We start from the raw sequence: 26,948 nt of genomic DNA, 5'->3' as shown, positions 1-26,948 counted from the left end.
TGTATTTGAAAATTATTAAAGCGTAGATTTTAAGTGTATTCATTATAAAAAGATAAGTATGTGAGGCAATGTGTACGTTAATTAGATGAATTTAGCTATTCCACAATGTACACATATTTCTAAACATCATGTAGTATACCATAAATATATACAATTTTATTTATCAATTAAAAAGTAAATTGAATCAAATTCAGAAATGACACAAATGTGAAAATGATCAATTTAAGATAATTATAATTAATATGTTAAGAGATATAATGTAAAAAGTAGACAACATAAAAGAAATGATGGGTAATGTGAGCAGATGGGTGTAAACTCTAAGAAAGAATAAAGAGAAAATGCTAGAAATCTATCACTCTGTGATAGAAATGAAGAATGCTGTTGGTCCCTCATAAGCAGACCCAGTCAAGAAAAGGATAAGTGAGCTTGAAAATAGATTAACAGACGTTTACCAAAATAAAATGCATGGAACGTCCAGGAATTGTAGGTCAATTTCCAAAGGCATAACAGACATGTAATTAGAACACCATATCAAAAGAAATGTTTGAAGTAATAATGGCTGAGCCCCCACAATTAGTGACACACCAAATCACAAATCCACAAAACTCAGAGAACATCCAGCATGATAAACATCAAAAAACACACCTGAGCATGTCATATTCAAACGGCATAAAATCAAAGACAAAGAAGAAATCTTGACTGAAACACAAGGATAATTAGCACAGAGAGCTTCTCATCAGAAATTATGCAAGCAAGGGAGAGTGGAGCAGCATATTTAAAGTACTGAGAGAGAAAACAACCCACAAACCTAGAATTATATATTCAGCAAAATTATCCTTCAAAAATGAGGAAAAAATAAAAATTTTCTCTAAAAAATAACAAAACTAAGAGAATTTATTTCTAACAGGGTTCCTTAGCAAGAAATGTTGAAAGAATTATTTCTAAGGCAAAAGGAAAATAATATAGTCCAGAAATGTACATCTACCTACAGAAAACACATGATATTTTTAAAGAAAGAATAAATTGAAGTAAAATAAAATATTTCACTTTTTAATTCTTAATTTATCTAAAGATAACTGAGGAAGCAAAAGAAACAACATATTTGGTTACTAAGTATTACAGAGTATGGTTAAGTAAAATGAATGACAGCATTGGGACAAAGCAATGGGACAAAAAAAAATGTGAAACTCTGTAATATGATATTGCACCACTATTTATAAAACAGATTAGTGTTATTTAAAGCTGGGCTTAAATTAGCTTAAAAATGTGTATTGTAATGACTGTGGTAATACTTTCACAATGTATATGTATATGAAATTATCATGTTACATGCCTTAAATTTATACAATTTTTATTTACCAATTATACTTATATAAAGCTGGAAAAATATGTATGGTATACTCTAAACCAACTACAAAAAGCTTTAAAGATAAGTATAATTTATATATTAAGGGAGAAAATAAAATGGAATCACAAAAAATGTTGGATTAAAACTAGAGAAGGCAGAAGAAGTCTGGAAAAAAAAGAAACAAGCAACAAAGTCAACAAGTGGAAAACAGATATAAATCTGATAGATGTTAATCTGACTATACCGACAATTACTTTAAATGTGAATTAAAGTTACTTTAAATATGAATGGTCTTAATAAACAGCGATTATCAGAATGGAAATAAACGAAGCCTAACTATGTGTTGTCTACAATAAATTCACTTTAAATATAAAAACTTAACCTAAAAGTGAAGAAATGGAAAAGATATACCATGTCGACAAAAGTCAAAAGAGAGCTGGAGTAGCTGTATTAATTTCAAACAAAGCCGACTTTGGAAAAGAGAAGATCGTCCGAAATATATAGAGGCATTACATAATAATAAAGGGTTCAGCTTGCCAAAGAAAGATCCTGAATGTGAAAGAATGTCAAAATAAATGAATTAAAGCCTGATAGAACTCAAAGGAGAAATAGAAAAATGACTATTAGAGTTGAAGACTTCAACAACCTTCTCTCAGTAACTGGCAGATGAAACAGGCAGAATATGAGTAAGAATATGGTTGAACTGAACAGCACTATCAATCAGCTTGATCTAGCTCACATTTATAGAATACACCAACCCTCAACAGCAATATAAACATTTGCCTGCACCTCATGTGGAACATTTTCTAATATAGACTACATTCCAGCCAGAAAACAAACCTTAAGAAAATTAAAAGGAAAGGAATTATGCAAAGTGTGTTCTTACACCACAATGAAATTAAACTAGATATTAGTAACAGAAAATAGCTAGTTAAGTCCCCAATATGTGGAAATTAAATGACACAGTTCTAAGGAACTCATGTATAAAATGACAAACTAAAAAAATTTAATTGCAAATACAATTTATCAAAATTAGAATGTAGTAAAGGCAGTGCTTAGAGGAAAATTTTTAGCATCAAATGCATGTATTAGAAAACTAGGTTGGCCAAGCTGCTCTCGAACTCCTGACCTCTAGTGAACTGCCCACCTCAGCCTCTTAAAATGTTGGGATTACTGGCATGAGCCATCACGCCTGGCCCAGATTTTGGTTTTCAGTACTATTCTCCAATAATAATAATAATAATAATAATAATAATAATAATAATAAAACAAGTCTTGAAGAAATTGGTGATTCCAGGATTAAGGCAGAAATATACTAGATGAGCCTGGAGCATCTCATAATAAAAGTTAAAAAGTGCCGAAAAGGGAAGTAAGTGCTTTCAAACAAAAACACACAATAATGGGGATATGTTAAATGGATAAAAGGGCCAAATGAAATAACTTCCAATGGCCAGAACTAAAACAATCTGGGCAACAAAATATTATAAACAAAGTAGAATTAAATTATAACCCAAGTTATAAAATAAACGTTCATGAGTCTACGCCAGTATAGATACATGATTGAACAAAAAGTACATGGAGGAGAATAAACACATCTCCTATGCAGAATTTCAAATAATCCTCAAAGAGATGGAGCATAACTTCTTACATTGAGAGCTGTACATAGTGACATCCTTCCAAAGTATAAAAAGAGGAAAAAAATAGCCTCACAGCAAAGAAATCTGAAAAACATCACTTCAGCCAAATGACCAGTTTTGACATCAGTATTGATAAGTCATGTTGATAGTATTTAGCCTTGGTATGATGTGATAAGTGGCACTTCACCTGGTGGTTTTCCTCCCAGATACTCATAACCCAGTCTGATCATGAGGAAATCATCAGACATTTTACAAAATAACTAAGCAGTATCCCTCAAAGCATTCAAGGACCTCAAAAACGAAGGAAGTCTTGATAAACTACCAGAGCCACAAGGAGCATAAGGCAACTACACTAAACACAATGTGGTCTCCTGGATACCTAAGTGGAATTCTGAAATAGAAAAATAACCTAGATAAAAACTAAGGGAATCCAAATAAATATAAACTTTAGTTAATATGAATGTATTAACATTGGTTCATTAATTATGGCAAATGTACCACACTAATGTAAGATATTAATAATAGGAAAAATTGCTTCTGGGATATATGGGAACTCTTTGTATTATCCTCATATTATTTGTAAATATTATCGGTATAGTCAGATTAACATCCAATTTATTTGTAAATCTATTACCATACAAAATAAAAGGTTTATTAAATAGATATTGATTAACACATTTATAAAATTGGCTTAGAAGATTAGACATAGCAAAAAAAATTAATTAAAAAACATGTCAATGGAAATTACCCCAAGTAAAAGAAAAAGAAAAAAAAAAGAATTTTTTTTGAGATGGAGTCTCACTCTGTTATTCAGGCTGGAATGTAGAGGCACAATCATGGTTCATAGAAGATTTGACCTCCTGAGCTCAGTGATTCTCCTGCCTCAGCCTCCTGAATGGCTGGGATCACAAGTGTGTGCCACACCATCTGCCTAAATTTTTTGGTTTTTTGTGGAGACAGTCTTGCCATGTTACCCAGGATCGTCTTGAATTCCTAGGCTTAAGCAATCCTCCTGCATTAGTCTCCCAAAGTGCTAGAATTACAAGCAATAAATTTAAAACAGAATTACACTACTATAAATTATAATGTTTGTGAAGTAATACAAACCAATTTAAGATAGACTGAATTAAGGTAAAGATGCATGTGGGAATCTAACCATAAGAAGGCAATAAAGAAGAACAGAACAAAAAATAGGTGAGTCAAGTAGAAAACAAATAGCAAAATGGTAGAATCAAATTCAACCACATCTACAAATACATCAAATATAAATGAACTGAAAAGTCTAATTACAATGCATTAATTGGCAGCCTGTGTAAAAAAAAGAAGGATAAACTAATGGTCCTTACAAAAGGTACAGTTTAAACATAAAGACACAGATACACTGAAGCTAAAAGATGGAAAACTATATACCCTAAAAACACTAATTACAAAAAAAACTGTTGTAGCTGCATTAATGTCAGACTAAATAAATGAGTAATGCAAGGAATAATGGGGAATATTTTATAATATAAAAGGATAAATTCATCACAACATAACAAACATAAATGTATATGCTGTGACTAATATAATTTCAAAATATCTGAAGCCAACAGTGATATACCAGAAAAGACAAACAAATTCCTAAGCATAAAAGAAGTTTTAATAGTTTTCTCTCAGTAATAGATCAAAAAGTAGCATAAGGATGTAGAATAGTTGAACATCACTTTTAACCAACTTGGTCTTATTGATATTTTTGAGTTGTTTCCCCATATTTTTATTATAAAGAGTCTTCTCAAATGTACTTAGAACATACACCAAGATAGACAATATTTCTAGCTATAAACAATCTCAATACATTTTCAAAATTAAAATCCTACCGAATATGTTCTGAAAACCCAACAGAATTTTTAAAAACAGAAATAAAATCATAACTAAAACACACATACATGATTAAAGAAAAAATTAAAATTGAAATTTGAAAATATTTTGAGCTCAGTAAGAAGAACACAAAGTATCAAAATTTGTGTAATGGAGGTAAGCAGTACTTAACAGCACACTTACAAGTTTAAAGACATATATAAGTGTACACACACATATATGACAAATTTAAAAGGCATATATATAATAAGAATCAATTATTTAGGTTACTAAAACAACTAACATAACAAGAACAAATTAACATGGATGGAAAAAAAATAAAGAGAAAAATCAATGGAAAAAGACAAGGTAAATAATAGACAATATTGACACAACTAAAAATTTGTTTGTAAAAAGATTAATAAAATTGATAAACCCCTAGAAAAAGTAATCAAAAAAAGAGGAAAAGCATAATTTTCCCATTTCAAGAATAAAAAAGAAACCATCTCACAGAGTTTTTAGGTATTAAAAAGATTGCAATAGGGTATTATTAACAACTTTGTGCCAACCATATTGATAACTTAAAGGAAATAAACAAATCCCTTGACAGACAAACACAGATTTTTTTAACTGGGCACACTCACACAAAAAAATAGAAAATTTGAATATCCCTGTGTCTTTTAAATACACTTAAATAAAATATAATATTTTCCACAAGGAACACTATGTCTAGATGGCATCAATGCAAATTTTTCTTTAAGGAAGAAATAGCTTCCATGTTATACAAACTCTTTAAGACAATTCAAAAAAACCGAACACGTGTCTTCTGGATTGGGGGCAGGATAGTCCTAATACTAATACAAGAGAAAAACAATACAGAAAAAAAAAAATCACTGAATAGTATCTTTCATGAACTTAGAGAGGTTCTTAACAATTAGCAAATAGAATCTAGCTATATATAAATGGGAAAATAAGGCTACCAATCCAAAAAGCACACATCACAGTCACACTGCAGAAAAACAAAGATAAAAAGATTAACTTAAAAGTAGCCAGATGGGGGAAAAAAGAAGCTCCCTATACAGAAAAACAATGATAAGAATGTTACTTGACTCCTCATCAAAAATAATGGAAGCCAGAATATAATAGGATAATATTTTTCAAGTGTGAAAGAACAATTAACTGCTGCATCTGCCAAAAACATCCTTCAAAAACTAATGGTGGCATAGAGATATTTTCTAACAGACAAAAGTTGAATGAATTAAACTCCAGCAAAACTGTCCTACAAGAAATAATAAAAGAATTTATGTAGGTTTAAAAGCAGTGACATGAGATAAAAACTCAGCTTTATAAGAAAGAATAGAATATATTTAAAAATATTTTGAAAATTACTTTTTGTTTTCTATACATAAATTATTAAATATCCTTAAAGAGTATCGACGATGTAAAGTAAAAAAAGCAAAAGAACATAGATTTTATGCAATATGTAGAAGTAAAATCACAAAGCCTCAAAAGGTAGATGGTAGCAATTGGAAAATATTGTCATATCTGAAATCGTGAGGTAATTAAATATTTTGAGATAGCTATAATTTAAGGGTGTATATTATTTTTAAAGCAACTGCTTAAGAAAAGTAAGCCATGTAACTAAAAAATTATTAGAGGAAATAAAATAAATACTAAGATTATAGAGGATAATACATTATAACCAAGTGGTGTTTGTCTCTAGAATGCAAAGTTGTCTCAATATTCTAAAGTCAATCAATATATTCACCATATTCATATAAAGTTTAAATTACATGATCATCTCCGTGTAATAGATATAGAAAAAACTTTTGTTAAAAGTCACTGCCCATTTATAAGGGGTAAAAAAACCCTTCAGAAAAGAAAGTAGAAGACTTTCTCAATCTGATAAAGTGTTAAGCACATTATACTTTAACACAAAATATCGAACACCCTAACATCAAGAACAAGGCAACAATCTTTGTCTTTCCCATATCTGTTAGACATTGTACAGAAAGTACCATGGGGGAAAAAAAACCCCAAAAAAACGAAGAAACCACAAAGAACAGGAACAAGTAGACTTTACAATAAGTGAAACTGTCTTTATTCTTACATGACATGATTGTGAATGTAAAAATCCAGGGAAATCTACTAAAAAAAAAGCTAGAATGAAAAGTATAAGTATTTCTATACACAAGAAACAGAAATAAATACCTAGGAATGAAATTAAGTAAACAACACAATTTATAATAGCTTAATAGTTAAAATCCAAGTACAAATAAATACATTTAATAAAAGATGTGCACCTACACATAGAGAAATTATAGTTCTAAATAAATGGAGATATATACCATATTCATGAATTTGAACATTCAATCTTGTAATCACTACTTTTCTCCCCATCAAGATTTATAGATTTAAACAATCTCAAGCAAATTCTAAGTAGATATTTTTGTAAAAATTGACAAGCTAATTCTAAAATGTATATGGAAATGCAAAGTGCTTAGAATGACCAAATTTTAAAGATATAAAGTTAGAAGCATGTTAAAGATATAAAGTTAGGAGATTGCATTGCCTGATTTCATCACAGAGTATAAAACTACAATATATTGGGCACTTAGTTATTGGCATAAGAATAGACAGAGTAACTGTACAGAAAACTTAGAATTATATTCATACTTGGGAAGTTCAATGATTTATTAAAAAGATGCTAATAAAATTCAGTAGAGGAAAAAGTCTTTTTAGCATGTAACATTAGAGTAATTGGATATCTTTAAAAAAATTAATCTTCACCCCTTTATTATGTCCCATATAAAAATTAATCAGATGAATTATATACTTAAATGTAAGAGCTAAAATTTAAAGCTTCTGAATGAAAATATTGGAAGAATATTTTTATATACTTGAAGTAAGCATAAAACAAACAAAAACATGGATGAATCTCAGAAATATTATGTTGAATGAAAGAAGCTAAACATGAGTCTATACTGTATGATTCCACTATATGAAGTTCCAGAACAGGCAAAAGCAATCTCTGGTTATAGAAACTGGAACAACAATTTCTCTGGAAGAGAGATATTTACTGGAAGTGCCACAAGGAATGCTTCAGGCCTTGGAAATGTTCTGTGTTTTGATTTGAATGATGTTAGAAGGGTCTGAACATTTGTCAAAATTTGTTGAACTATTCACTTAAAATCAAAGCATTATACTGTATGTAAAAAATACTCCAGTTAGTAAATTTATAAGCAGGAATCTCCCTACTCTTGGTCAAAGCACCTCTCTCATTTGAAATATTGAGGTAAACCAAATCAGTGAGGTGAATTATGATTTCTCAATAAAAGCAGAAAGGGCAGATTTCATTTGGGGGACATATAACTGCCTCTTCTCAAAATCATTCTCTGTCTGATGGTTAAATCCTAATATTCTTTCGACAGAACGTGATTTAAAAAATTATTTCAGAGAGAAAGAGACCAACACAAATGTATTTAACATTGTTATCACAGTAAGGTAGCATTAACCAAGGACTGGATAAAATAGGAGGAAAGGGCTGAAAAGGAGACATCAGAGAAAAGCAAAGAGAGACAAAAAATTTATTTCATTCTTGAAGGAAGATGTCCCTAAACAATCTGAACTCTCTATTGCTGTAGTGAATGGACTTCAACTCACTAACTTTGGTGACATCTCAGCAATTCTATTCACCATATGTATGATTTTGGTGTGTCATTTTGATTCTTACCTTCAGTTCCCTAAGTCTAGAATAGTAACTGCTACCCCAAAGCTTATCATAAATATAACTTAAAGGGAAACCTTAACCAACCCTTTCCCCCAATCCTTTGAAATCTGCACCAAATACAGGGAAATAATGAGTCCTTATACCGCTACCTTTGTGTTTGTAGAGATACTTGGAGAAAATATTTAGTCCACAAATTTGAGTTGATTCAAAAGTGAAAGAAGATGTTTATTTCAAAGCTTCTTCTCGGTATTTTTTTTTTTTTTTAACTTGAAGGCAACTATCTGATACAGATGGTTTTGTGGTTTGGAGAAGCAGAAAATAAGCATGATTTCATACACACCCATTTCTTCTGGGAATGTTTAAAGGAAAGATAAAAGATTGCTGGCACTCCTGTATATAACATGGAAAGTATCGTGGACTAAGAAATCGGTATAGGTTATGCTGCATTTACAGAAGAAAGTTTCTTATTTCCATGTAGACCATATTCTCTATGAAAATATTGTCTGTTGTTGTGAGATATGTGTAAGTGTTTAGCCTTATAGTTAAGAAAATGATACGAAGAGTAAAAAAGACATATCTAGACTTCATATGAGAGAGAAGAGACTTTGAATGCGATTGGATTCAAAGGATGAAAACCAATCTTGAAGTTGTCCAATGTATTTTGGAGACTCATAACCAAATTGCTCTGCTGAAACGACGTATGATGTATGTCTCAACTAAATGCCTTAGATTTTAGGAAAACATGTTTCTGTAGGTTAGTGTGGTCTATAGTTTGCCGTGGAAGAAAAAGATGATAAAATCCAAGGTGATATCAATCCTCATAAACTGCAGATGTGGATTTCTCAAAGACAAGCATAGATTTGAAACAAGAATTTAAAAATATACCTCTCTGAGCATGAAGGAAGGGAGACTTGGGAGACGGAGAACAGGAGTTTGAACTGGGCGAGGCTTGGGAAACTGAGAACAGCAGTCTGAGCTGGTCTGCTTCCCGAAGGGTATGATGAAGAGCTACTTTGTTTATTCGTCCATTCACCCATTTGTCTTCTATTTATTTATTGCCTTTTTTGGGGGGGCTTGGGGAAAATCATATTTCACATGCAGTTTTAAGTTATTCTTTCCTCCATTGTATAGAAATGTCCAACTCTATAATGATATCTGTTATAAACACAAAGACTGGTATGGTGGGCTTGGAAGAACTGAGAGATACAAGAGCAAGGGAAATTTTCTTGTCCCATTTCCTCATCTCCTGCTAACATCACAAGAGAAGCAGCATCACCTCGAGGGGGAGGTCAGAGTTCCAGAGTTTTAGGCAATGGTTGGCAGCACAACCCGTATGGTCCAAAAGGGAGCCAAGAGCAACAGAGAGAAACATGCAATCCAAAGCAGCAGCTGCAAGGAGGAGGAAAAACAGTTTGAAGACAAACTCCCCTTTCCCAAAATATGGGGAAAGGCAAGACTAGTCTAATACTTGGGTTACATATGGATTATGTCAGATAACATATATTCTGCACATAGGAAGCACTGGATATATGGTAGCTATTAAAATAATAATAATAAATCTAAACGAATCCCACCTGGAACTATTTATCTGTGGAGGAATCTGAAGAGAGAGGTATGGCAGATCAGGAAGCCTCTGGGAATGAAGTAATAGTATTTAAAACATCAACAAATACTGACAACATAGAAGCATTGAATGCTACAGCTGGGAAATCTCAGTTATTTTAGTTTAACACTCTCATTTTACAAATGTATTAACTGAGTCCCCAAGAAATGAAGTGACTGGCTCAAAATCGCCCCTTATTTATAGCAATGGAGCTGGGATTTTTTTCCAATAGAGTGGGATTTTTTTTTTTTTGGATCGTTTTCCAAGAAATGCTCAATGTCTGACATCTGCAAATAAATTTAAGAAAACTCTAAATAATACGTATAATATATTTATCTTAGTGGGGATGTTACTGGCAGACTGTTTTCCAGAAAAATGATGCCATTCAGTGGGTTAGGGTTTCAGTGATAAACATCAACTCAAGGGAATGAAAGTTCTTCCCTATAAAATATCATAAAGGATGTTCAATTTTGTGAGTAACCTGAGAACCTGATTTTCACTTTTCCATGTTTGTATACAAAGAAAATCTTGTTGAGACAGTAGAAGGATATCTAAACCTCTTCTATCCTACAAAATTGGAGTTTTTGGACCAGGACCAAGGAAAGTGACAGAAGCCAGCATGGCTAATACAATGGGGATTGTGACCATGAGATAACAAGAGAGGTCGCATCCAGCACTGCCTGCGGTCAACTCCTTGCAGAGAAGCTGGACTTGCAATGTTAGCCACAATCCTTTATCTCCATTTGGAATCTTCCAACTGTAATTTGATATATAGTATTTTCGATATTTATTGAGGATGTGTGAGTATTCGTCACATGCATTCCCCTTTCCCTATATCCACACCAACATTTATGGGTTTTTTGACTTTTTAATAATGGTTTTTCTTAAAGGAGTAAGATGGTATCTTATTGTGGTTTCAACTTGCATTTCTCTCATAATTAATGATATTGAGCATTTTTCATGAGTTTGTTGTCCCTTTGTGTATCTTATTTTAAGAAATGTCTATCATGTGCTTTGCCTACTTTTTAATAGACTTATTTGTTTTCTCTTGCTGATTTGTTTGGGTTCCTTGATTCTGGTTGCTAGTCCTTTGTCGGACGCATAGTTTGCGAGTATTTTCTCCCATTCTGTAAGTTGCCTGTTTACTCTTCTGATTATTTCTTTTGCTTTGCAGAAGCTTCTCAGTTTGACTAGGTATCATTCATTTATTTTTGTTTTTGTTGCATTTGCTTTTGAGGTCTTAAACATACATTCTTTGCCTTGGCTGATGTCTAGAAGAGCTTTTCCAACATTGTCTTGTATAATTTTTGTAGTTTTAGAGCTTAAAAGTCTTTGATCCATCTTGAGTTGATTTTTGTATAAGGTGAGAAGTAGGGATCCACTTTCATTCTTCCACATGTGACTTGCCAGTTTTCCTAGCACCATGTATTAAATAGGGTGTCCATTTTCCAATATATGTTTTTGTATATTTTGTCAAAAATCAGTTGGTTGAACATTTTTGGCTTTATTTCTGGGTTCTCTATTTTGTTACATTGGTCTATATGCCTGCTTTTATACCAGTACCAAACTGTTTTGGTAACTATAGCCTTGTAGTATAATTTGAAGTCTGGTAATGTGATGCCTCTAGATTTGTTATTTTTGCTTAGGATTGCATTAGCTATTTGGGTTCTTTTTTGGTTCCCTATGAATTTTAGAACTGCTTTTCCTAATTCTGTTAAAAATGGTGTTGGTATTTTGATAGGAATTGCATTGAATCTGCAGATTACTTTGAGCAATATGGTCATTTTCACAATATGGATTCTTCCAATTTGTGCGCATGAGACGTACTTTCATTTGTTTGTGTCGTGTATAATTTTTTCAGCAGTGTTTTGTAGTTCTCCTTATAGAGATCTTTTACATCCTTGGTTAAGTATATTCCTAGGTATTTAATATTTTTTGCAGCTGTTGTAAAAGGCATTGGGTTCTTTATTTGAGTCTCAGCTTGGTTATTGGTGGTGTATAGCAGTGCTACTGATTTGTGTACATTGATTTTGTAATCTGAGACTTTACTGAATTCATTTGTCAAATCTAAAAATATTTTGAAGAAGTCTTTGGAATTTTCTAGGTATACAGTTTATATAATCTGCAGACGGTGGTAGTTTGACTTTCTCTTTTCCAATTTGGATGCCCTTTATTTCTTTCTCTCGCCTAATTCCTCTGGCTAGGACTTCCAGAAGTATGTTGAATAGGAGTGATGAAAGTGGGCATCCTTGTCTTGTTACTTTTCTCAAGGGGAATGCTTTCAACTTTTCTCCATTCAGTGTGATGTTGACTGTCGGTTTGTCATACATGGCTTTTGTTTTTCTTTTACTTATTTGTTTGTTTGTTTATTTATTTATTTATTTTTTAAAAGACAGGGTCTTGCTATGTTGCTCAGGCTGGTCTCAAACTCCTGGGCTCAAGCGATCTTCCCACCTTAGCCTCCCAACATGTTGGGATTACAGTCGTGAGCCACTGTTCCTGGCCTGGCTTTTATTATTTTGGAATATATCCATTCTATGCTGAGTTTGTTGACTTTTTATCAAAAAAGGATACCAATTTTCTTGAATGCTTTTGCTGTGTCTATTGAGATGATAATATAGTTTTTATTTTTAAATTCTGTTTATGGAATATGTCACATTTATTGACTTGCATAGGTTAAAGCATCACTGCATTTCTGAGATGAAACCCACTTGCTCATAATGAATTATCTTTTTGATGTGCTGTTGGATTCAGTTAGCTAGTATTTTGTGGAGGATTTTTGCATCTAAGTTCACCAGGGAATTTGTTCTGTCATTTTTGTTGTGGTTGTTGTTGTGTCTTTTCCTGGTTTTGGTATCAGGGTGATACTAGCTTCACAGAATGATTTAGGGAGGATTCCTTCTTTTTCAATCTTTTGGAATAATTTCAGTAGAATTGGCACCAGTTCTTCTATGAATGTCTAGTAGAATTTAGCTGTGAATCCATCTGATCCTGGACTTTTTTTTTTTTCTGCTGGCAATTTTTAAATTACTGATTCAATCTTGCTGCTTGGTATTAGTCTGTTTCTGTTTCTTCCTGATTTAATCTAGGAGGGTTGTATGTTTCCAGGAATTTATCCATTTCCTCTAGGTTTTCTCTTTGTGCACATTAAAGTATTCACAGTAGTCTTGAATGATCTTTTGTATTTCTGTGGTGTCGGTTATAATGTCTCCAGTTTCATTTCTAATTGAGGTTTTTTGGATCTTCTGTCTTCTTTTCTTGGTTAATCTATCTAATGATCTATTGATTTTGTTTATTTTTTTTCAAATAACCAGCTTTTTCTTTCATTGATCTTTTTTTTTGTTTGAATTTCATTTAGTTCTGTTCTTATCTTTGTTATTTATTTCCTTCTTCTAGCTCTAGGTTTCGTTTGTTCTTGTTTCTCTAGTTCCTTGAGGTGTGACATTAGGTTGTCAACTTGTGCTCTTTAAAACTTTTTGCTGTAGGCATTTAGTGCTATAACCTTTCCTTTTAGCTGTTGCTGTATCTGGAGGTTTTAATAACTTGTGTCACTATTATTATTCAATTCAAATAATTTTTAAATTTCTCTCTTGATTTCATTGTTAACCCAGAGATTGTTCAGGAGCAGATTATTTAATTCCATTTGTTTGTATAATTTTACAGATTGTTTTTGGAGTTAACTTCTAGTTTTATTCTACTGTGGCCTGAGAAGATAATTGATATGATTTTCATTTCTTAAAATTTATTGAGACTTGTTTTGTGGCCAATTATATGGTCTATCTCAGAGAATGCTAATACAATGGGGATGTAAATATCTGTTAAGTCCATTTGTTCTAGTGTGTCACTTAAGTCTATTGTTTCTCTGTTGACTTTCTGTCTTGAAGACCTGTCTAGTGCTGTCAGTGGTATACTGAAGTCTTTCCCTAGTATTGTTTTGCCATCTGCTTTGTTTCTCAGATCTGGCAGTAATTGTTTTACGAATCTGGGAGTGCCAGTGTTTGGTGTGTATAAATTGAGAATTATAATATCTTGCTAAATTAATTCTATTGTTATTATATAGTGACTATCATTGCCTTTTTTTTTTTTTTTCTGTTGTTACTTTGAAGTCTGTTTTGTCTGATATAAGAATAGCTATTTCTGTGCATGCTTGTTAATCCCAGCACTTTGGGAGGTTGAGGTAGGTGGATCACCTGAGGTCAGGAGTTTGCACCAGCCTGACTCACATGGTGAAACCTTATAATCCGAGCTACTTGGGAGGCTGAGACAGGAGAATCGCTTGTACCTGGGAGGCAGAGGTTGCAGTCGGCTGAAATCATGCCATTGCACTCCAGCCTGGGCAACAAGAGCGAAACTCCATCTCAAAAAAAAGAAAAAAAAAAGCGATTTCTGCTCTCTTTTGATTTTCATTTGTATGGAATACCTTTTTACCTTTTTCTATCCTTTTACCTTGGGTTTATATGAATCTTCCCATGTTAGGTGAGTCTCTTGAAGACAACAGATACTTGGATTGTGATTTTTTATCCATTCTGCCATTCTATATCTTTTAAGTGGAGTGTCTAGGCCATTTACATTCAACATTAATATTGAGATGTGAGGTACTGTTCTCTTCATCATGTTAATTCTTACCCAGATAGTTTTATTTCATTGATATTGTTTTACACACCCTAAGAGTTTTAAGTTTTCAAGAAGTTCTGTCTTGGTGCATATTAGGCTCTCATTTCAGGGTTTAGAACTCCTCTTAGTATTTGATGTAATGTTGGTTTGGTAGTGACAAATTCCCTCAGCAGTTGTCTGAAAATGACTTTATTTTTCCTTCATTTATGAAACTTAGTTTTGCAGGATACAAAATTATTGACTGACAGTTGTTCTGTGTAAGGAGGTTGAAGATAGGACTCCAATCCCTCTAGCTTGTAAGATTTCTGCTGAGAAGTCTGCTGGTAGTCTGATCAGTTTTCCTTTGTGGGTTACCTGATGCCTTTGTCTTACTGATGAAGGAATTCTTTCCTTCTTATTGCCTTTAGATAACCTAATGACTGCATGACTTGCTGAAGATCTTTATGTAATGAATTTCCCAGGAGAATTACTTGAACCTGGGAGGCAGAGGTTGCAGTGAGCCGAAATCATGCCATTGCACTCCAACCTGGGCAACAAGAGCAAAACTCCATCTTGGAGTGTCTTGGATTTGGATATCTAGATTTCTATCCAGGCCAGAGAAGTTTTCCTCAATTATTCCCTCAAATAAGTTCTCCAGACATATTATTTTCTCTCTTCTTTCAGGAACACCGATTATTCTTAGGTTTGACCATTTTACGTCATCCCTTATTTCTTGGAGACTTTCTTAATTTCGTTTGATTTTTTCTTTATTTTTGCCTGATTGATTAAATTCAAAAGCCTTGTCTTCAAGCTCTGATTTTTTTTTTTACTTGTTATAGTCTATTGTTAAAATTTTCCACTGCATTTTGTAATTCTCTCAGTGTGTTTTTCATCTCCAGAACTTCTGGTTTGGTTTTTCTTTATGATATTTCTCTGTCTAGAAATTTTTTATTCATATCCTGAACTGCTTTTTAAATTTCTTTATGATGGTTTTCACCTTCCTCTGATATCTCCTCAAGTAGCTTGATAATTGACCTTCTGAATTCCTTATCTGGTATTTCAAAGATTTCATCTTAGTTTGGGTCCATTGCTGGAGAGCTAGTGTGACATTTTGTGGGTGTTGTAGCACCCTGTTTTGTCATATTAACAGAGTTAGTTTTCTGGCTTCTTCTCATTCTTGAATATACATATGATTTGACTGTGTTTCTTTTATTTTTGTTTGCTTGCTTGTTTTTAAATTCTTTTTTCCCCTAAAGGATGAGACTTTAATGCTTAAAGTTAATTACAGTCTAATTCAGTTATTGGTGCTTTCAGGGGTGATGACTCTATAAGAGTTCCTTGGTTAGAGAGAGTCTTTGTATGGTGGCTTTCTTATATGCTGGTTGTAGTAGCAATGTGCTAAATGTGTGAGCAAGTTCACTATCTTCTAGGGGGTTGGAATGGTCAAGGTATTTTAAAGCTTATCCCCCCGTGGCAGGCACTTTTTTTATTTATTTGTTTTTCCTCAATATTTTATTTACTGGTTTGATGATTTAGGATTCATTCCTGGGTAGGAACTGGTTGCGGCTAAAGCAGGTGGATAAATGAAGTTACAACCTTGACAGAGGTGGGTGGAGGAGGCCTCAGTCTGTAGCACTAAGGTCTTATCAGGGTAAAGAGTTGGAGCAACTTCAGCTCCCCAGCTGGGTCAGCAGGAAAGGTATCCACCTATCAGGCACGCTCCTGTCTCAGTGCTCTGGCTATTCAGATCAGATAGGCACCCCTTTCATACGTAGGAACGTTGATGTTCCAAGCAGAGAAGAACTGTGACTCAGTCTCTCATGCAAGCCTGAACCTGGAAGGCGTTCCTTCTGTGGGAATGCAGTCACCCTGATAGATCCCAGAAAGGCTGTCTATAGTTGCACCCATGCTGAGATCTTGTGGGAGAAGCCCCACTGTGCATACAGTGGTAGACAAGTGAGGAAAGATATTTTTTTCTTCTCCAAGACCCCTCATGTGCATCAGGGCTGTCTGACTGTTGGGATAGTAGCTGAAGACTTTTTCTGCTGGGTCCAGCACTGCAACTGTGCCTCTGCTGAAAGAAACTCCATCAGCAAAATGAGCCAGTGTTCAAGGCCTGCCATCCAGATTCTTTTGTTCCACAGGGCGTTTCCTTAATATGGTGCACTCTCCCTTCCCTTAAAAGTGCGAGTCCCTGGGAGCCAGACTACTGGGAGCGAGCTGAGTTCCACTCAGCCTGCAACTACCCTGAGTCATAAGCTTTCCCCGTGAAGACAGAAATTGCGGCTTTCAGGCCACGCCCCTCCCCATCCACGGCAAAGCTGAACGCCTGGCTCCTCCATTCACGATTCCTACACTTGCCGCCTACTTTTCAGTCTCCCCCTCACTCCAGCTCTGACCAGGGGAGTTCGTCCCTATCTGAGGTTACATCGTGATATCCAGCAGGGGGCTTCTTTCAACCTGCGCCCACTTCCTGAACTTTTTGGCGGTCGTCTGCAGCAGTTCCCCTGTGAAGAACAGGAAGGAATGGCCGCCCTCAGCTCGTGCTGGGATCTGGGAATGCATGCAAGGGTCTTCCCACTGCTGCTCCCACTTTTATATTCCACAATCCTCCCCAAGTTGGTTCCTGTGCTGGGTGCGGTTAGGGCCTTTCCCTATGGCCTGACTTTCAGGGTCCCCAGTGGGGGTGTATATCTCAGAGGCAGTCTCTCCTCCTCTCCTACTCTGGGGACTTGCGGCGCTTCACCTGACTCACAGTGTAGGCTGCAGCCTCCTGCTTCCTTCAAAGGGTATGTAATTCCTTCAGTTTCACTGTTCAGTTCCTGTGTCGCTTCTTGAAAAAAATTTCACAGTGCGAATCGCTAGACACTATTTTGTCCTTCCAAGTGGGAAAGGTATGCTAGCAATGCCTCTGATCTGCCATTTTGAACAAAACAAACAAACACACAAAACAACTAGATGCTTTTATTTTTGGCTTTTGCCTAATTGTTCTGGTGAGGACTTGCAGTGCTATATTGAATGAGAGTGGTGAAAGCAGGTATCTTGTGTTGTTCCAGTTCTTAAAGAAAAGATTTTCAGCTTTTCCTTATTCAGAATGATGTTAGCTGTGGGCTTGTCCTATGTGGCCTTTATTATGTTGAGGTATGTTCTTACTATGCCTAGCTTGTTGAGAATTTTTATCATCAAGGGGTGTTAAAATTTATGAAGTGTTTTTCCTGCTTTTATTGAGAAGAAGAATTGTTATATGGTTTTTGTCCTTTATTCTGTCGATGTGATGTTTTATATTTATTGATTTGCATACATTGAACCATCTTTTCATCCCGGGGATAAATCCCACTTGATCATGGTTTATTATTTATTTGATGTGCTGTAGAGTTTGGTTTGTGAGTATTTTTGTTGGGAATTTTTGCATCTGTGTTCACCAGGGGTAAACCTGTAGTTTTCTATTTTGTTGTTGTTGCATTCTTGTCTGCTTTCGGTAACAATGTAATACTTGTTTTGTAAGAATGAGTTGCATTCTTATGAAGGGAGAATTCTCTCCTCTTCATTTTTTGGAATCGCTTGAGGAGAACTGGTGTTATTTATTTTTTGAAAGTTTAGTAGAATTCAGTAGTGAAGCTATTCAGTCCTGGATTTTTGTTGGGAGACGTTTTATTATGGCTTCCTTCTCATTACTTATTATTGGTCTGTTCAGGTTTTCTATTTCTTCCTGACTCAATGTTGGTAAATTGTATGTATCCAGGAATTTATCCATTTTGTCTCAGTTCTCCAGTTTCTTAGTGTGTAATTGTTCCTAATAGTCTTTAATGGCCTTTTGTATTTCTGTGGTATCAGTTGTAATGTTTCCTTTTTCATTTCTGATTTTTTTGAGGTCTTCTTTCTTTGTTTTCTTGGCCAGTCTCACAAGTGGTTGATTAATCTTGTTTATATTTTCAAAAATCAGCTTTTTGTTTCATTCACCTTTGTATTTTTTTTAAGTCTCTGTTTTATTTAGTTCTGCTCTGATCTCCATTATTATTTTTCTTCTGCTAACTTTGGGTTTAGTTTGATGAGATTTTTTTTTATCCTTTCATTCGGTCTATACTATATTCTTTAAGAGGAAAGTTCAATCTATTTACATTTAAGGTTAGTATTAATATGTGAGGTCTTATTTCTTTCATTTTATTAATTCATTTCTGGTTGTTTTGTTTATACTTTGTTCCTTTTTTTCTCTCTTAATATTCATCATTGTGGTTTTCAGTAGTAGTAATATTTGAGTCTTTTCTCTTCCTTGTTCGTATGTTTGCTCTACCAGGGGTATTTGTGTTTTCATGTGTTTTTATGATTGCAGATACTGTTCTTTCACTTCTGGGTATAAGACTCCTTTATGCATTTTTTGTAGGGCCTATCATAGTGGTGATCAATTTCTTCAGGTTTTCCTTGTCTGGGAAAGACTTAATTTCTCTTTCATTTATGAAGAAAAATATTCCTGAGTCATCCTTGGCTGGCAGATTTTTCTGTCAGCACTTTGAATATATCATCCTATTCTCCTCTGGTCTGTTAGGTTTCTGCTGAGAAATCATCTGTTAGGGTTTTGTTTTTGTTTTTTTATACATGGCTTGATGTTTTTGTATTGCTATTTTCAGAATTTTTGCCTTTGACTTTTGACAGTTTGACTATAATGTGCTATAGAGAAGACCTTTTGCACTGTATCTATTTGGGGATCTCTGAGCTTTCTGTATCTAAATGTCTAAATATCCTGCTAGACTTGGGAAGTTTTCATCCATTTTTTATTAAATTCATTTTTGAACTCTTTTGTTTTCTCTTCACCTCTAGTATTCAGAGAACTTGAATATTTGGTGACTTTATGTTGTCCCATATATCACATAGTGTTTGCTCGTTCTTTTAAATTATGTTTTCTTTATTTTTGCCTAATTGGGTTATTTTAAAATTCCTGTCTTCAAGTTCTGAGATTCTTTCCTCTGCTTAATCCATTGTATTGTTGAAGCTTTCAAATGTACTTTATATTTCATTCAATTTTTTAGTTCTAGAATTTCTGGTTTTTTAAAATGATCTTTATCTTTCTGGCAAATTTCTCATTCATATTCTGCATTATTTTTATGATTAATTTGTATTGTTTTGTAGCATTCTCTTGTATCTCATTGAACTTCTTGAAAATCAGTATTTTAAATTCTTTAGGATTTTGTAAAAAATTTTTTATTAGGATCTGTTGCTGGAGAATTATTGTTTCTTTGGAAATGCCTTATTTTCTTCCTTTTATCTGTTTCCTGTGTCCTTATGTTGATATATGCATATTTGGTGAAACAATTACTTCCTTTAATTTTTTTGAATTTACTTTCATAGGGGAGGATTTTTCTTGAGGATATATCTATGGTGTTGGTTGAGTAGGACACTTTGGCTTTGATTCTTGGTGCATGCAGTAGTGTAGTTTCTGTATGAGTTCTTCTGTAAACAACATCAGTGGTGTGTGATTTTCTTGGTGTCTTAAGGGGTTATTGTTAGTGAAGGTTGTGGTGAATTTTGCTGGAGACAGGGATGTCAGGTGGACCAGTCTTCAGAACCCAGTGGTGGCAAGGGTGGTCTGAGTGTGCCTGTCCTTGGGACCTAGGGTGGCATATGCAGGCACTGGTATTAGCAGGTCAGGTGGGCCAATTCTTGAGTCTCTAGGTAGCTTGCGTGGATGCTTATAATGGAGGAAGTAGGCAAGTTATTGGGCTTCTGAACAGAAAATGTGGCACAGGTAATGGCAATTAAGTGATGGGACAACTCTCTGAGTCTTGAGTGGTGCACACTGCACAGTGGCTGTGTTGGGCTAGGAGGGTCAATTTCCAGGCCCACAGGTAGTACACGCAGGTGGATACTAGCCATGGTGGTAGGAGCAGGGTGGGTGAGTCCAACTGCAGGCACCTGGGAGGAGTGCTCAGGTGCCGACAGTGGTGGACTGGCCTGGGTGGTCCCCAGGCCATTTTATTACATGCTCTGGCACTGGGAGCAGGGAGATGAAGCCGGGCCACGTGGGCTTGTCCTCAGGTCCCTGGTAGTGTAGGCACTGGTTGTGGTAGGCAGAGTCAGGGTGGTCCCCAGACTCTTGGTAGAATGTTCAAGTTGAGGGGGTAGCAACAGCTGCTACTAAAGAGGTCAGTGTTGCTCTCAGTGGCAGACACAGGCAGGCAGGTGAGGAATGCTCACTTTGTTCATATTTCAACCTCTGTGCTGGCAGCCCTCACTTTGCTTGTTCCTCAGCCCTGGTAGCAGCAACCTCCCTCCCACTTGCCACTTCAGCCCACGAGGCAGCAACTCAGAGTGTGGGAAACTGCAGGCGGGGGAATCTGGGCATATGAAAATGCATGGTGGCTCTACTGCCAGAAGCAATGGAGTCACTGTTGATGACCCATGCCTTGGCCCTTTGCAGTCTATTGAGGGATGAGCTCTTAAAATGGCACCTTGCTGTAACTGCTTAGGACTCTGGGCTGTGAGGGACCCACTGTGAGCTTCCTTGCTGGAGCAGTGCCATCATGTGGTCTCCGGGAAGCTCCCTATATCAGTTTCAGGGCCTTCTATAGCCAAGAGACTCTCCAGTGACTATGTTTGCAAGAGTCTATGGTGGTAATGTGGACTGCTGGGCGTCTCTGATTTACTTCTTCCTCACAATGGGGAGACTCTACAGGTCCCCAGTCAGCCTCAGCCCAGTAGGCTGCCTCATTTACCTCTCATTCCCTGCTTTGGGGCTTCCTGTCACTTCTCTGTTGAATTCCAGTGTTCTCTCTTAGATGATCTATTTGAAGTGTTACTATCTACTCACTATTTTCATTCTTTGTTGAGAAGGTGAGTGTGAGATGCCTCTAGTGAGCCATCTTGAAGCCTGTGACTGTCTTTGGTCAGTAAGCTATTATCCTGGGAAACAATATCTGTTTATTGTCATGCACAGAAATATCTGTACACATCGTGAAATGCTGTCACAGAGGGGAAGGGATGAACTTCACCTTTCAGAACCAGCACTAGCACCTGTGATTTTTAATTCTTAGATTTTTCCAGGAGATCAAGACGTCATACCACCACTGTTAATTCCAAGTTAGTAAAGGTGTATAATGACCAAGGTAGCTGTTGTGCCTGGGGTCAGATGGTCTGGATCATCAAAAATAGTTTTTTGGTTGAGCGCAGTGGCTCACACCTGTGATCCCAGCACTTTGGGAGTCTGAGGCGGACGGATCACCAGAAGTCAGGAGTTCGAGACCAGCCTAGCCAACATGGTGAAACCCTGTCTCTACTAAAAATACAAAAAATAGCTGGGCGTAGTGTTGTGGGCCTGTGGTCCCAGCTACTCGGGAGGCTGAGGCAGGAGAATTGCTTGAACCCAGGAGACAGAGGCTGTGGTGAGCCAAGATTGCATCCCTGTACTCCAGCCTAGGTGACAGAGACTGACTCCAACTCAAAAAATATATATATATTTTTTCTCCAGTAGCACAGTTGCTTTAATATGTATTTGCTCATGAATCCAAATTCTGGTCAACCTCTTAATGAAGAAGTGGCCCAAATTAACCTGTTTTCAAAAGTTTATTTTCCTTAGAAATAATGTATGTCTAAGCATATCTAGTCCTCTCTTCTCCAGAGTCTCCCAGAGATTTTCCATATGCAAGTCTTGCCTTCCTCATCTCAGGTTTTCTCTCTGTCAACTCTCTCCCCAGGTCAGGACTTCTTCATAGGGATCCTTGTTTTAGGTGCCTCCCAGATGCTACTGCCAGCAGTGCCAAGTGTTTTATTCTCAGGATATGGAAAACTCATATTCCAGCTATAGGTGAAGGATCTAAAGACAAAAACTGCATCTAAAGTGGCATGGGTGTTGAGGTTGAGATAGTAAATAAAAACTAGAGAAGAAAAGAATAACTGAAAATAATTTCACTCTTTGTACCTAATATTTTAATACTTAGAGAAGATACACATATATATATACACACACATACACAAATATATACATATTAGGTTGGTGCAAAAGTGATTGTGGTTTCAGACTGTGAATTTTAAATCATTATAACTAGTTTCAGACACATCTTTATTAATCAAAATAGGAACGATTACAATCAACACATTCTTGCCAATGAGAAATAAGTTTGTTTATTTCCTATAGTGTAAAAATCCTTGCTTCGGGGCTCAATGAACTCTTGGAAAGCATTTTCTGAATCCTGCTGGTTGTGAAAGCATTTTCCCTGCAAAACGTTGTCTAGATGCTTGAAGAAGTGGTAGCCGGTTGGCGAGAGGTCAGGTGAATATGGCGGATGAAGCAAAACTTCAGAGCCCAATTCGTTCAACTTTCGAAATGTTGGTTGTGTGACATACAGTTGGGAATTGCCATGGAGAAGAATTGGATCCTTCCTGTTGACCAATGCTGGCTGCAGGCATTGCAGTTTTCAGTGCCTCTCATTGATTTGCCAAGCATACTTTTCAGATGTAATGGTTAGGCCAGGATTCAGAAAGCTGTAGTGGATCAGACTGGCAGCAGATCACCAAACAGTGACCATGACCTTTTTGTTGTGCAAGTTTGGCTTTGGGGAGTGCTTTGGAGCTTCCTCTCAGTACATCCACTGAACTGGTCATTGCTGGTTGTCGTATAAAATCCACTTTTCATCGCATGTCACAATCCAATTGAGAAATGGTTCATTGATATTGTGTAGAATAAGAGAAGGCAACACTTCAAAAACGTTTTCACTCAGCTCATGAGGCAACCATTTATCAAGCTTTTTCACCTTTCCAATTTGTTTCAAATGCCAAATGACCATAGAATTGTCAACGTTGAGTTCTTCAGCAACTTATCATGTAGTTGTAAGAGGATCAGCTTCAATGATCGCTCTCAGTTGGTCGTTGTCAACTTCTGATGGCCGGGCAATATGCTCCTCATCTTTAAGGCTCTTGTCTCCTTTGCAAAACTTTTTGAACCACCACTGCACTGTATGTTCATTTGCAGTTCCTGGGCCAAATGTATTGTTTATGTTGCCAGTTGTCTCTGCTGTTTTATGACCCGTTTTGAAAAGTTTGAATTTACTTTTGGTCTAACATCATTTCCGTAGTCTAAAATAAATATAAAATAAACAGCAAGTAATAAGTCATTAGCAAAAAAACATAAAGCAAGACATGCGCATTAAAGTGATGTGTAACATAACCACATTTATTTAAGAACGTATTCCAATGTCAAATGCCAAATTTCCACAGTGCAAAAACCGCGATTACTTTTGCACCAATCTCATTGTATCTTCTAAAACACATTTTATATGATATACACATTTATATATGAAAGAGTATTTATTGATATATGTGCATTTATATGTAAATTTAAAAATACAACTCAAATAGCTACCAGAGTCAAACCCTTAATTCAGTAATTTACATGGCCTTGAAATCCTGTGAGAGATCAAAGTCACTTGTTCTGATTTGTACAACTGCAGGAAGGCACTCTGAGAGCTGGACCCCTTATTACTGGATAAGGAGCTGCATCAAGCCTAGCTTTACATCTGTTTGCACTACCCAGACAAAACAATCCTTGAGACCTCCTACGTGCCATGTCATTACTACTGCAGAACCAAGGAGGGGCTGTACTTGCTTCCCTCTTAGATGTTCACTCTTTCATTCACACCCAAGATTCTCCAGAATTCAGAGAAATGCCCCAAAACTCTTTGGTTCCCTTTATCTTCCTAAGTCACATCTCAGAAAACTTCTCACTACATGTGAAATGGACAGCCCACGTCACAAGTACACGGCTGTGTCTTTTCGTTCTTCAACTTCCCCAGCCAACTGCTCTCTGTAGCATCAGGATTTGGATGATATCAATTCTTTTGACATCGCCTCTTTTGGATCTTTGTTTTCCTAAGGGGAGCCCAGTTTAATTGAGTGTGGATATTAGTATCATATAATCAGCAGCCAGATGGTCCAGAGACGGGGATTTTGATACATGTGGTCTCTGTCCTTCAGAAGGAAGTGATTGCTGCTTCTCACTGTGTCTGAGATGCTGTAGATATTGGCAGCATTAACAATAGGCCTCTCAGTGCAAAGCAAAAGTGACATGTAACATGTAATAGAGCACAATCTCATCCTGAGATGTGTTTCTGCTACTATCCATCCTCCAGCCAGCAGAGTTCTGGAGACAGTGAATTCTGCGACTGCCACAGGGCATCTGGTTCTAGTTCAAATCCACAAAGTTTGTAAATGAATAATCTGAGGCCCAGATAAGACTCCCTCACAAAATAAGTTACTGGCAGACACAAAACTAGAGGCCAGATTACTAAACTCTCATTATAGTGCTCAGTTTTACCCACATTCTGGATCTAGATAATTAAAATATAATGCATAATCATTTACTATATATCTACTATATTGTATGGTAGTATTGTATAAATAAATAAAAAAATTAATATAGAAAGTACATGAAAATACAAATAAGTTAACATAAAGAAAAGTCTCAAAATGGTTATAACTGCATATATACATGGAAAGATACTGCTTTTACAAGAGAAACCAGGGGTCAAAAAAGTGATGTGACCTGGGGAGAGAGCTGGTGTGGCATCCTCAGAATTTCTATGACTATGATAGTAACACATGAAATTCTTTGACATGTAAATCTTGTATATTGAGATACAGTGCTTTTGCCTAGACTTATGGAAATACCGAATGTGGAGGAGAGGATAGCCAATTTCGCTTTTCCCAGTTCATCTCAATTGTTTATTCAGCTAATATTTAGCTTGTATTATATTGTAGACACTGGGCAAAGCCTTGGAAATGAAGCAAGTGACCAGATCGTCATGGAATTTTGTCCTAATGGCACTTAAGAGTCTTTAAGCCTAGAACCCTAACACCTAGTATGACTACACTTAATAACTCCATAATATATACTGGGAATTTGTGAAGAGAGTAGCTTTCAAGTGCTCTCACCAAAAAAAAAAAAAAAAAAAGGAAAAAAAAACATAGCTACATGAGGAGATGGATATGTTAATTTGCTTCAATGCAGTAATCATTTCAATATGAACATATACATCAAAACACACTGTACACATTAAATATATACAGCTTTTATTTTTAAAAACGCTCTATGGAAGAATGTGAAGTAGGTCACAGAATGTCAGGAAAAACAAAGTAGTTTTATCAGAAAGCGTTGTGGAATTCCAACTTTAACTCATTGGGCATGCTTCGATATTTGTTGAGGTGTCTAAAATTTTAGCTTTACATAAAATCTTTTCTACTATACAAAAGTATAGTTGTGATGACAGTGTGTTATTTAAGTGAGTCTAGATAAATATATCAAAGAAAAGAATATGGCTTCCAGAAGTTAAAAAAATTTAAGTGAGTCTAGATAAATATATCAAAGAAAAGAATATGGCTTCCTACAAACATGGCCATTGATGTTTGACAAGGTCAATAAGGCAACTTAATGAGAAAAGTTTTCTCAACATACTGTGTAGGAACTGAATAGTCATGTGGAAAAAAGTAAGCCTTGATTCCCATGTCACCTGATATACAAAATATTATTCAAGATGGGCAATAGAGCTAAAATAAGAGGTAGAATCATAAACCTGCACAAAAAAATATATAAAGAAATATTTACAACATTGGGGTAAGGAAATATTTAATAGCCAGCAAAGAAAAAGCACTAACAATAAGGGAAAAAATACTGAATTGGATTTCGTAGAAATTTAGAAGTTCTACTTAACAGAAAAGATCATGAAATTATTAAACAATGAAGCCACGAACTGTGAGAAAATATTATCAATACATATATCTCGCGAAGAAATGTATCCTGAATGCCTGCAATTTAAAAAGTTTAAAAATAAAAACAAACAAAGACTTAGACACTTTAAAAAGAAAGTGTACAATACACACATGTCTATATACATGTAAAAAGCTGCTCAACATATCCAGTCTTCGGGAAGGCAGGTTGTCACCACATACCCATGAAAATAACAGAAATAAAAATATTTGACAATGGCAAGTGTTGGTGAGAACAAGAAGCAACAGGACTCTCATTCATTGCTTGTGGGAGGTATAAAATGATATAACTACTTGGGAAATTTATTAGACATGCTCTTATACAGTTAGTCTTATACCTTCTCTTTGACCCTATTACCCTAGGAAGTAACTTTAAGTAATTAATAAATAAATAACTACATCTACAACAAGATTTGTGTAACAATATTAACAGCATTAGTCATAATTGCCAAA

The 26,948-nt window shown here is 35.4% G+C and overlaps 1 protein-coding gene across 1 annotated transcript in view; it reads right to left on the bottom strand.

Moving 5' to 3' along the window:
• The window catches only part of COX10 (cytochrome c oxidase assembly factor heme A:farnesyltransferase COX10), a 557,575-nt gene extending 533,045 nt beyond the window's left edge, over positions 1-24,530 (bottom strand). The window contains exon 1 of the mRNA XM_077969621.1: positions 24,521-24,530. The gene's annotated coding sequence lies outside the window, so the exon portion shown is untranslated. The remainder of the gene's footprint in view (positions 1-24,520) is intronic.
• Between the last annotated feature and the right edge of the window lie 2,418 nt (positions 24,531-26,948).

The sequence above is a fragment of the Macaca mulatta genome, chromosome 16 (genome assembly GCF_049350105.2).
Source record: "Macaca mulatta isolate MMU2019108-1 chromosome 16, T2T-MMU8v2.0, whole genome shotgun sequence".
Classification (NCBI taxonomy): Eukaryota; Metazoa; Chordata; class Mammalia; order Primates; family Cercopithecidae; genus Macaca; species Macaca mulatta.
This window is presented reverse-complemented; position numbering and strand designations above follow the sequence as displayed.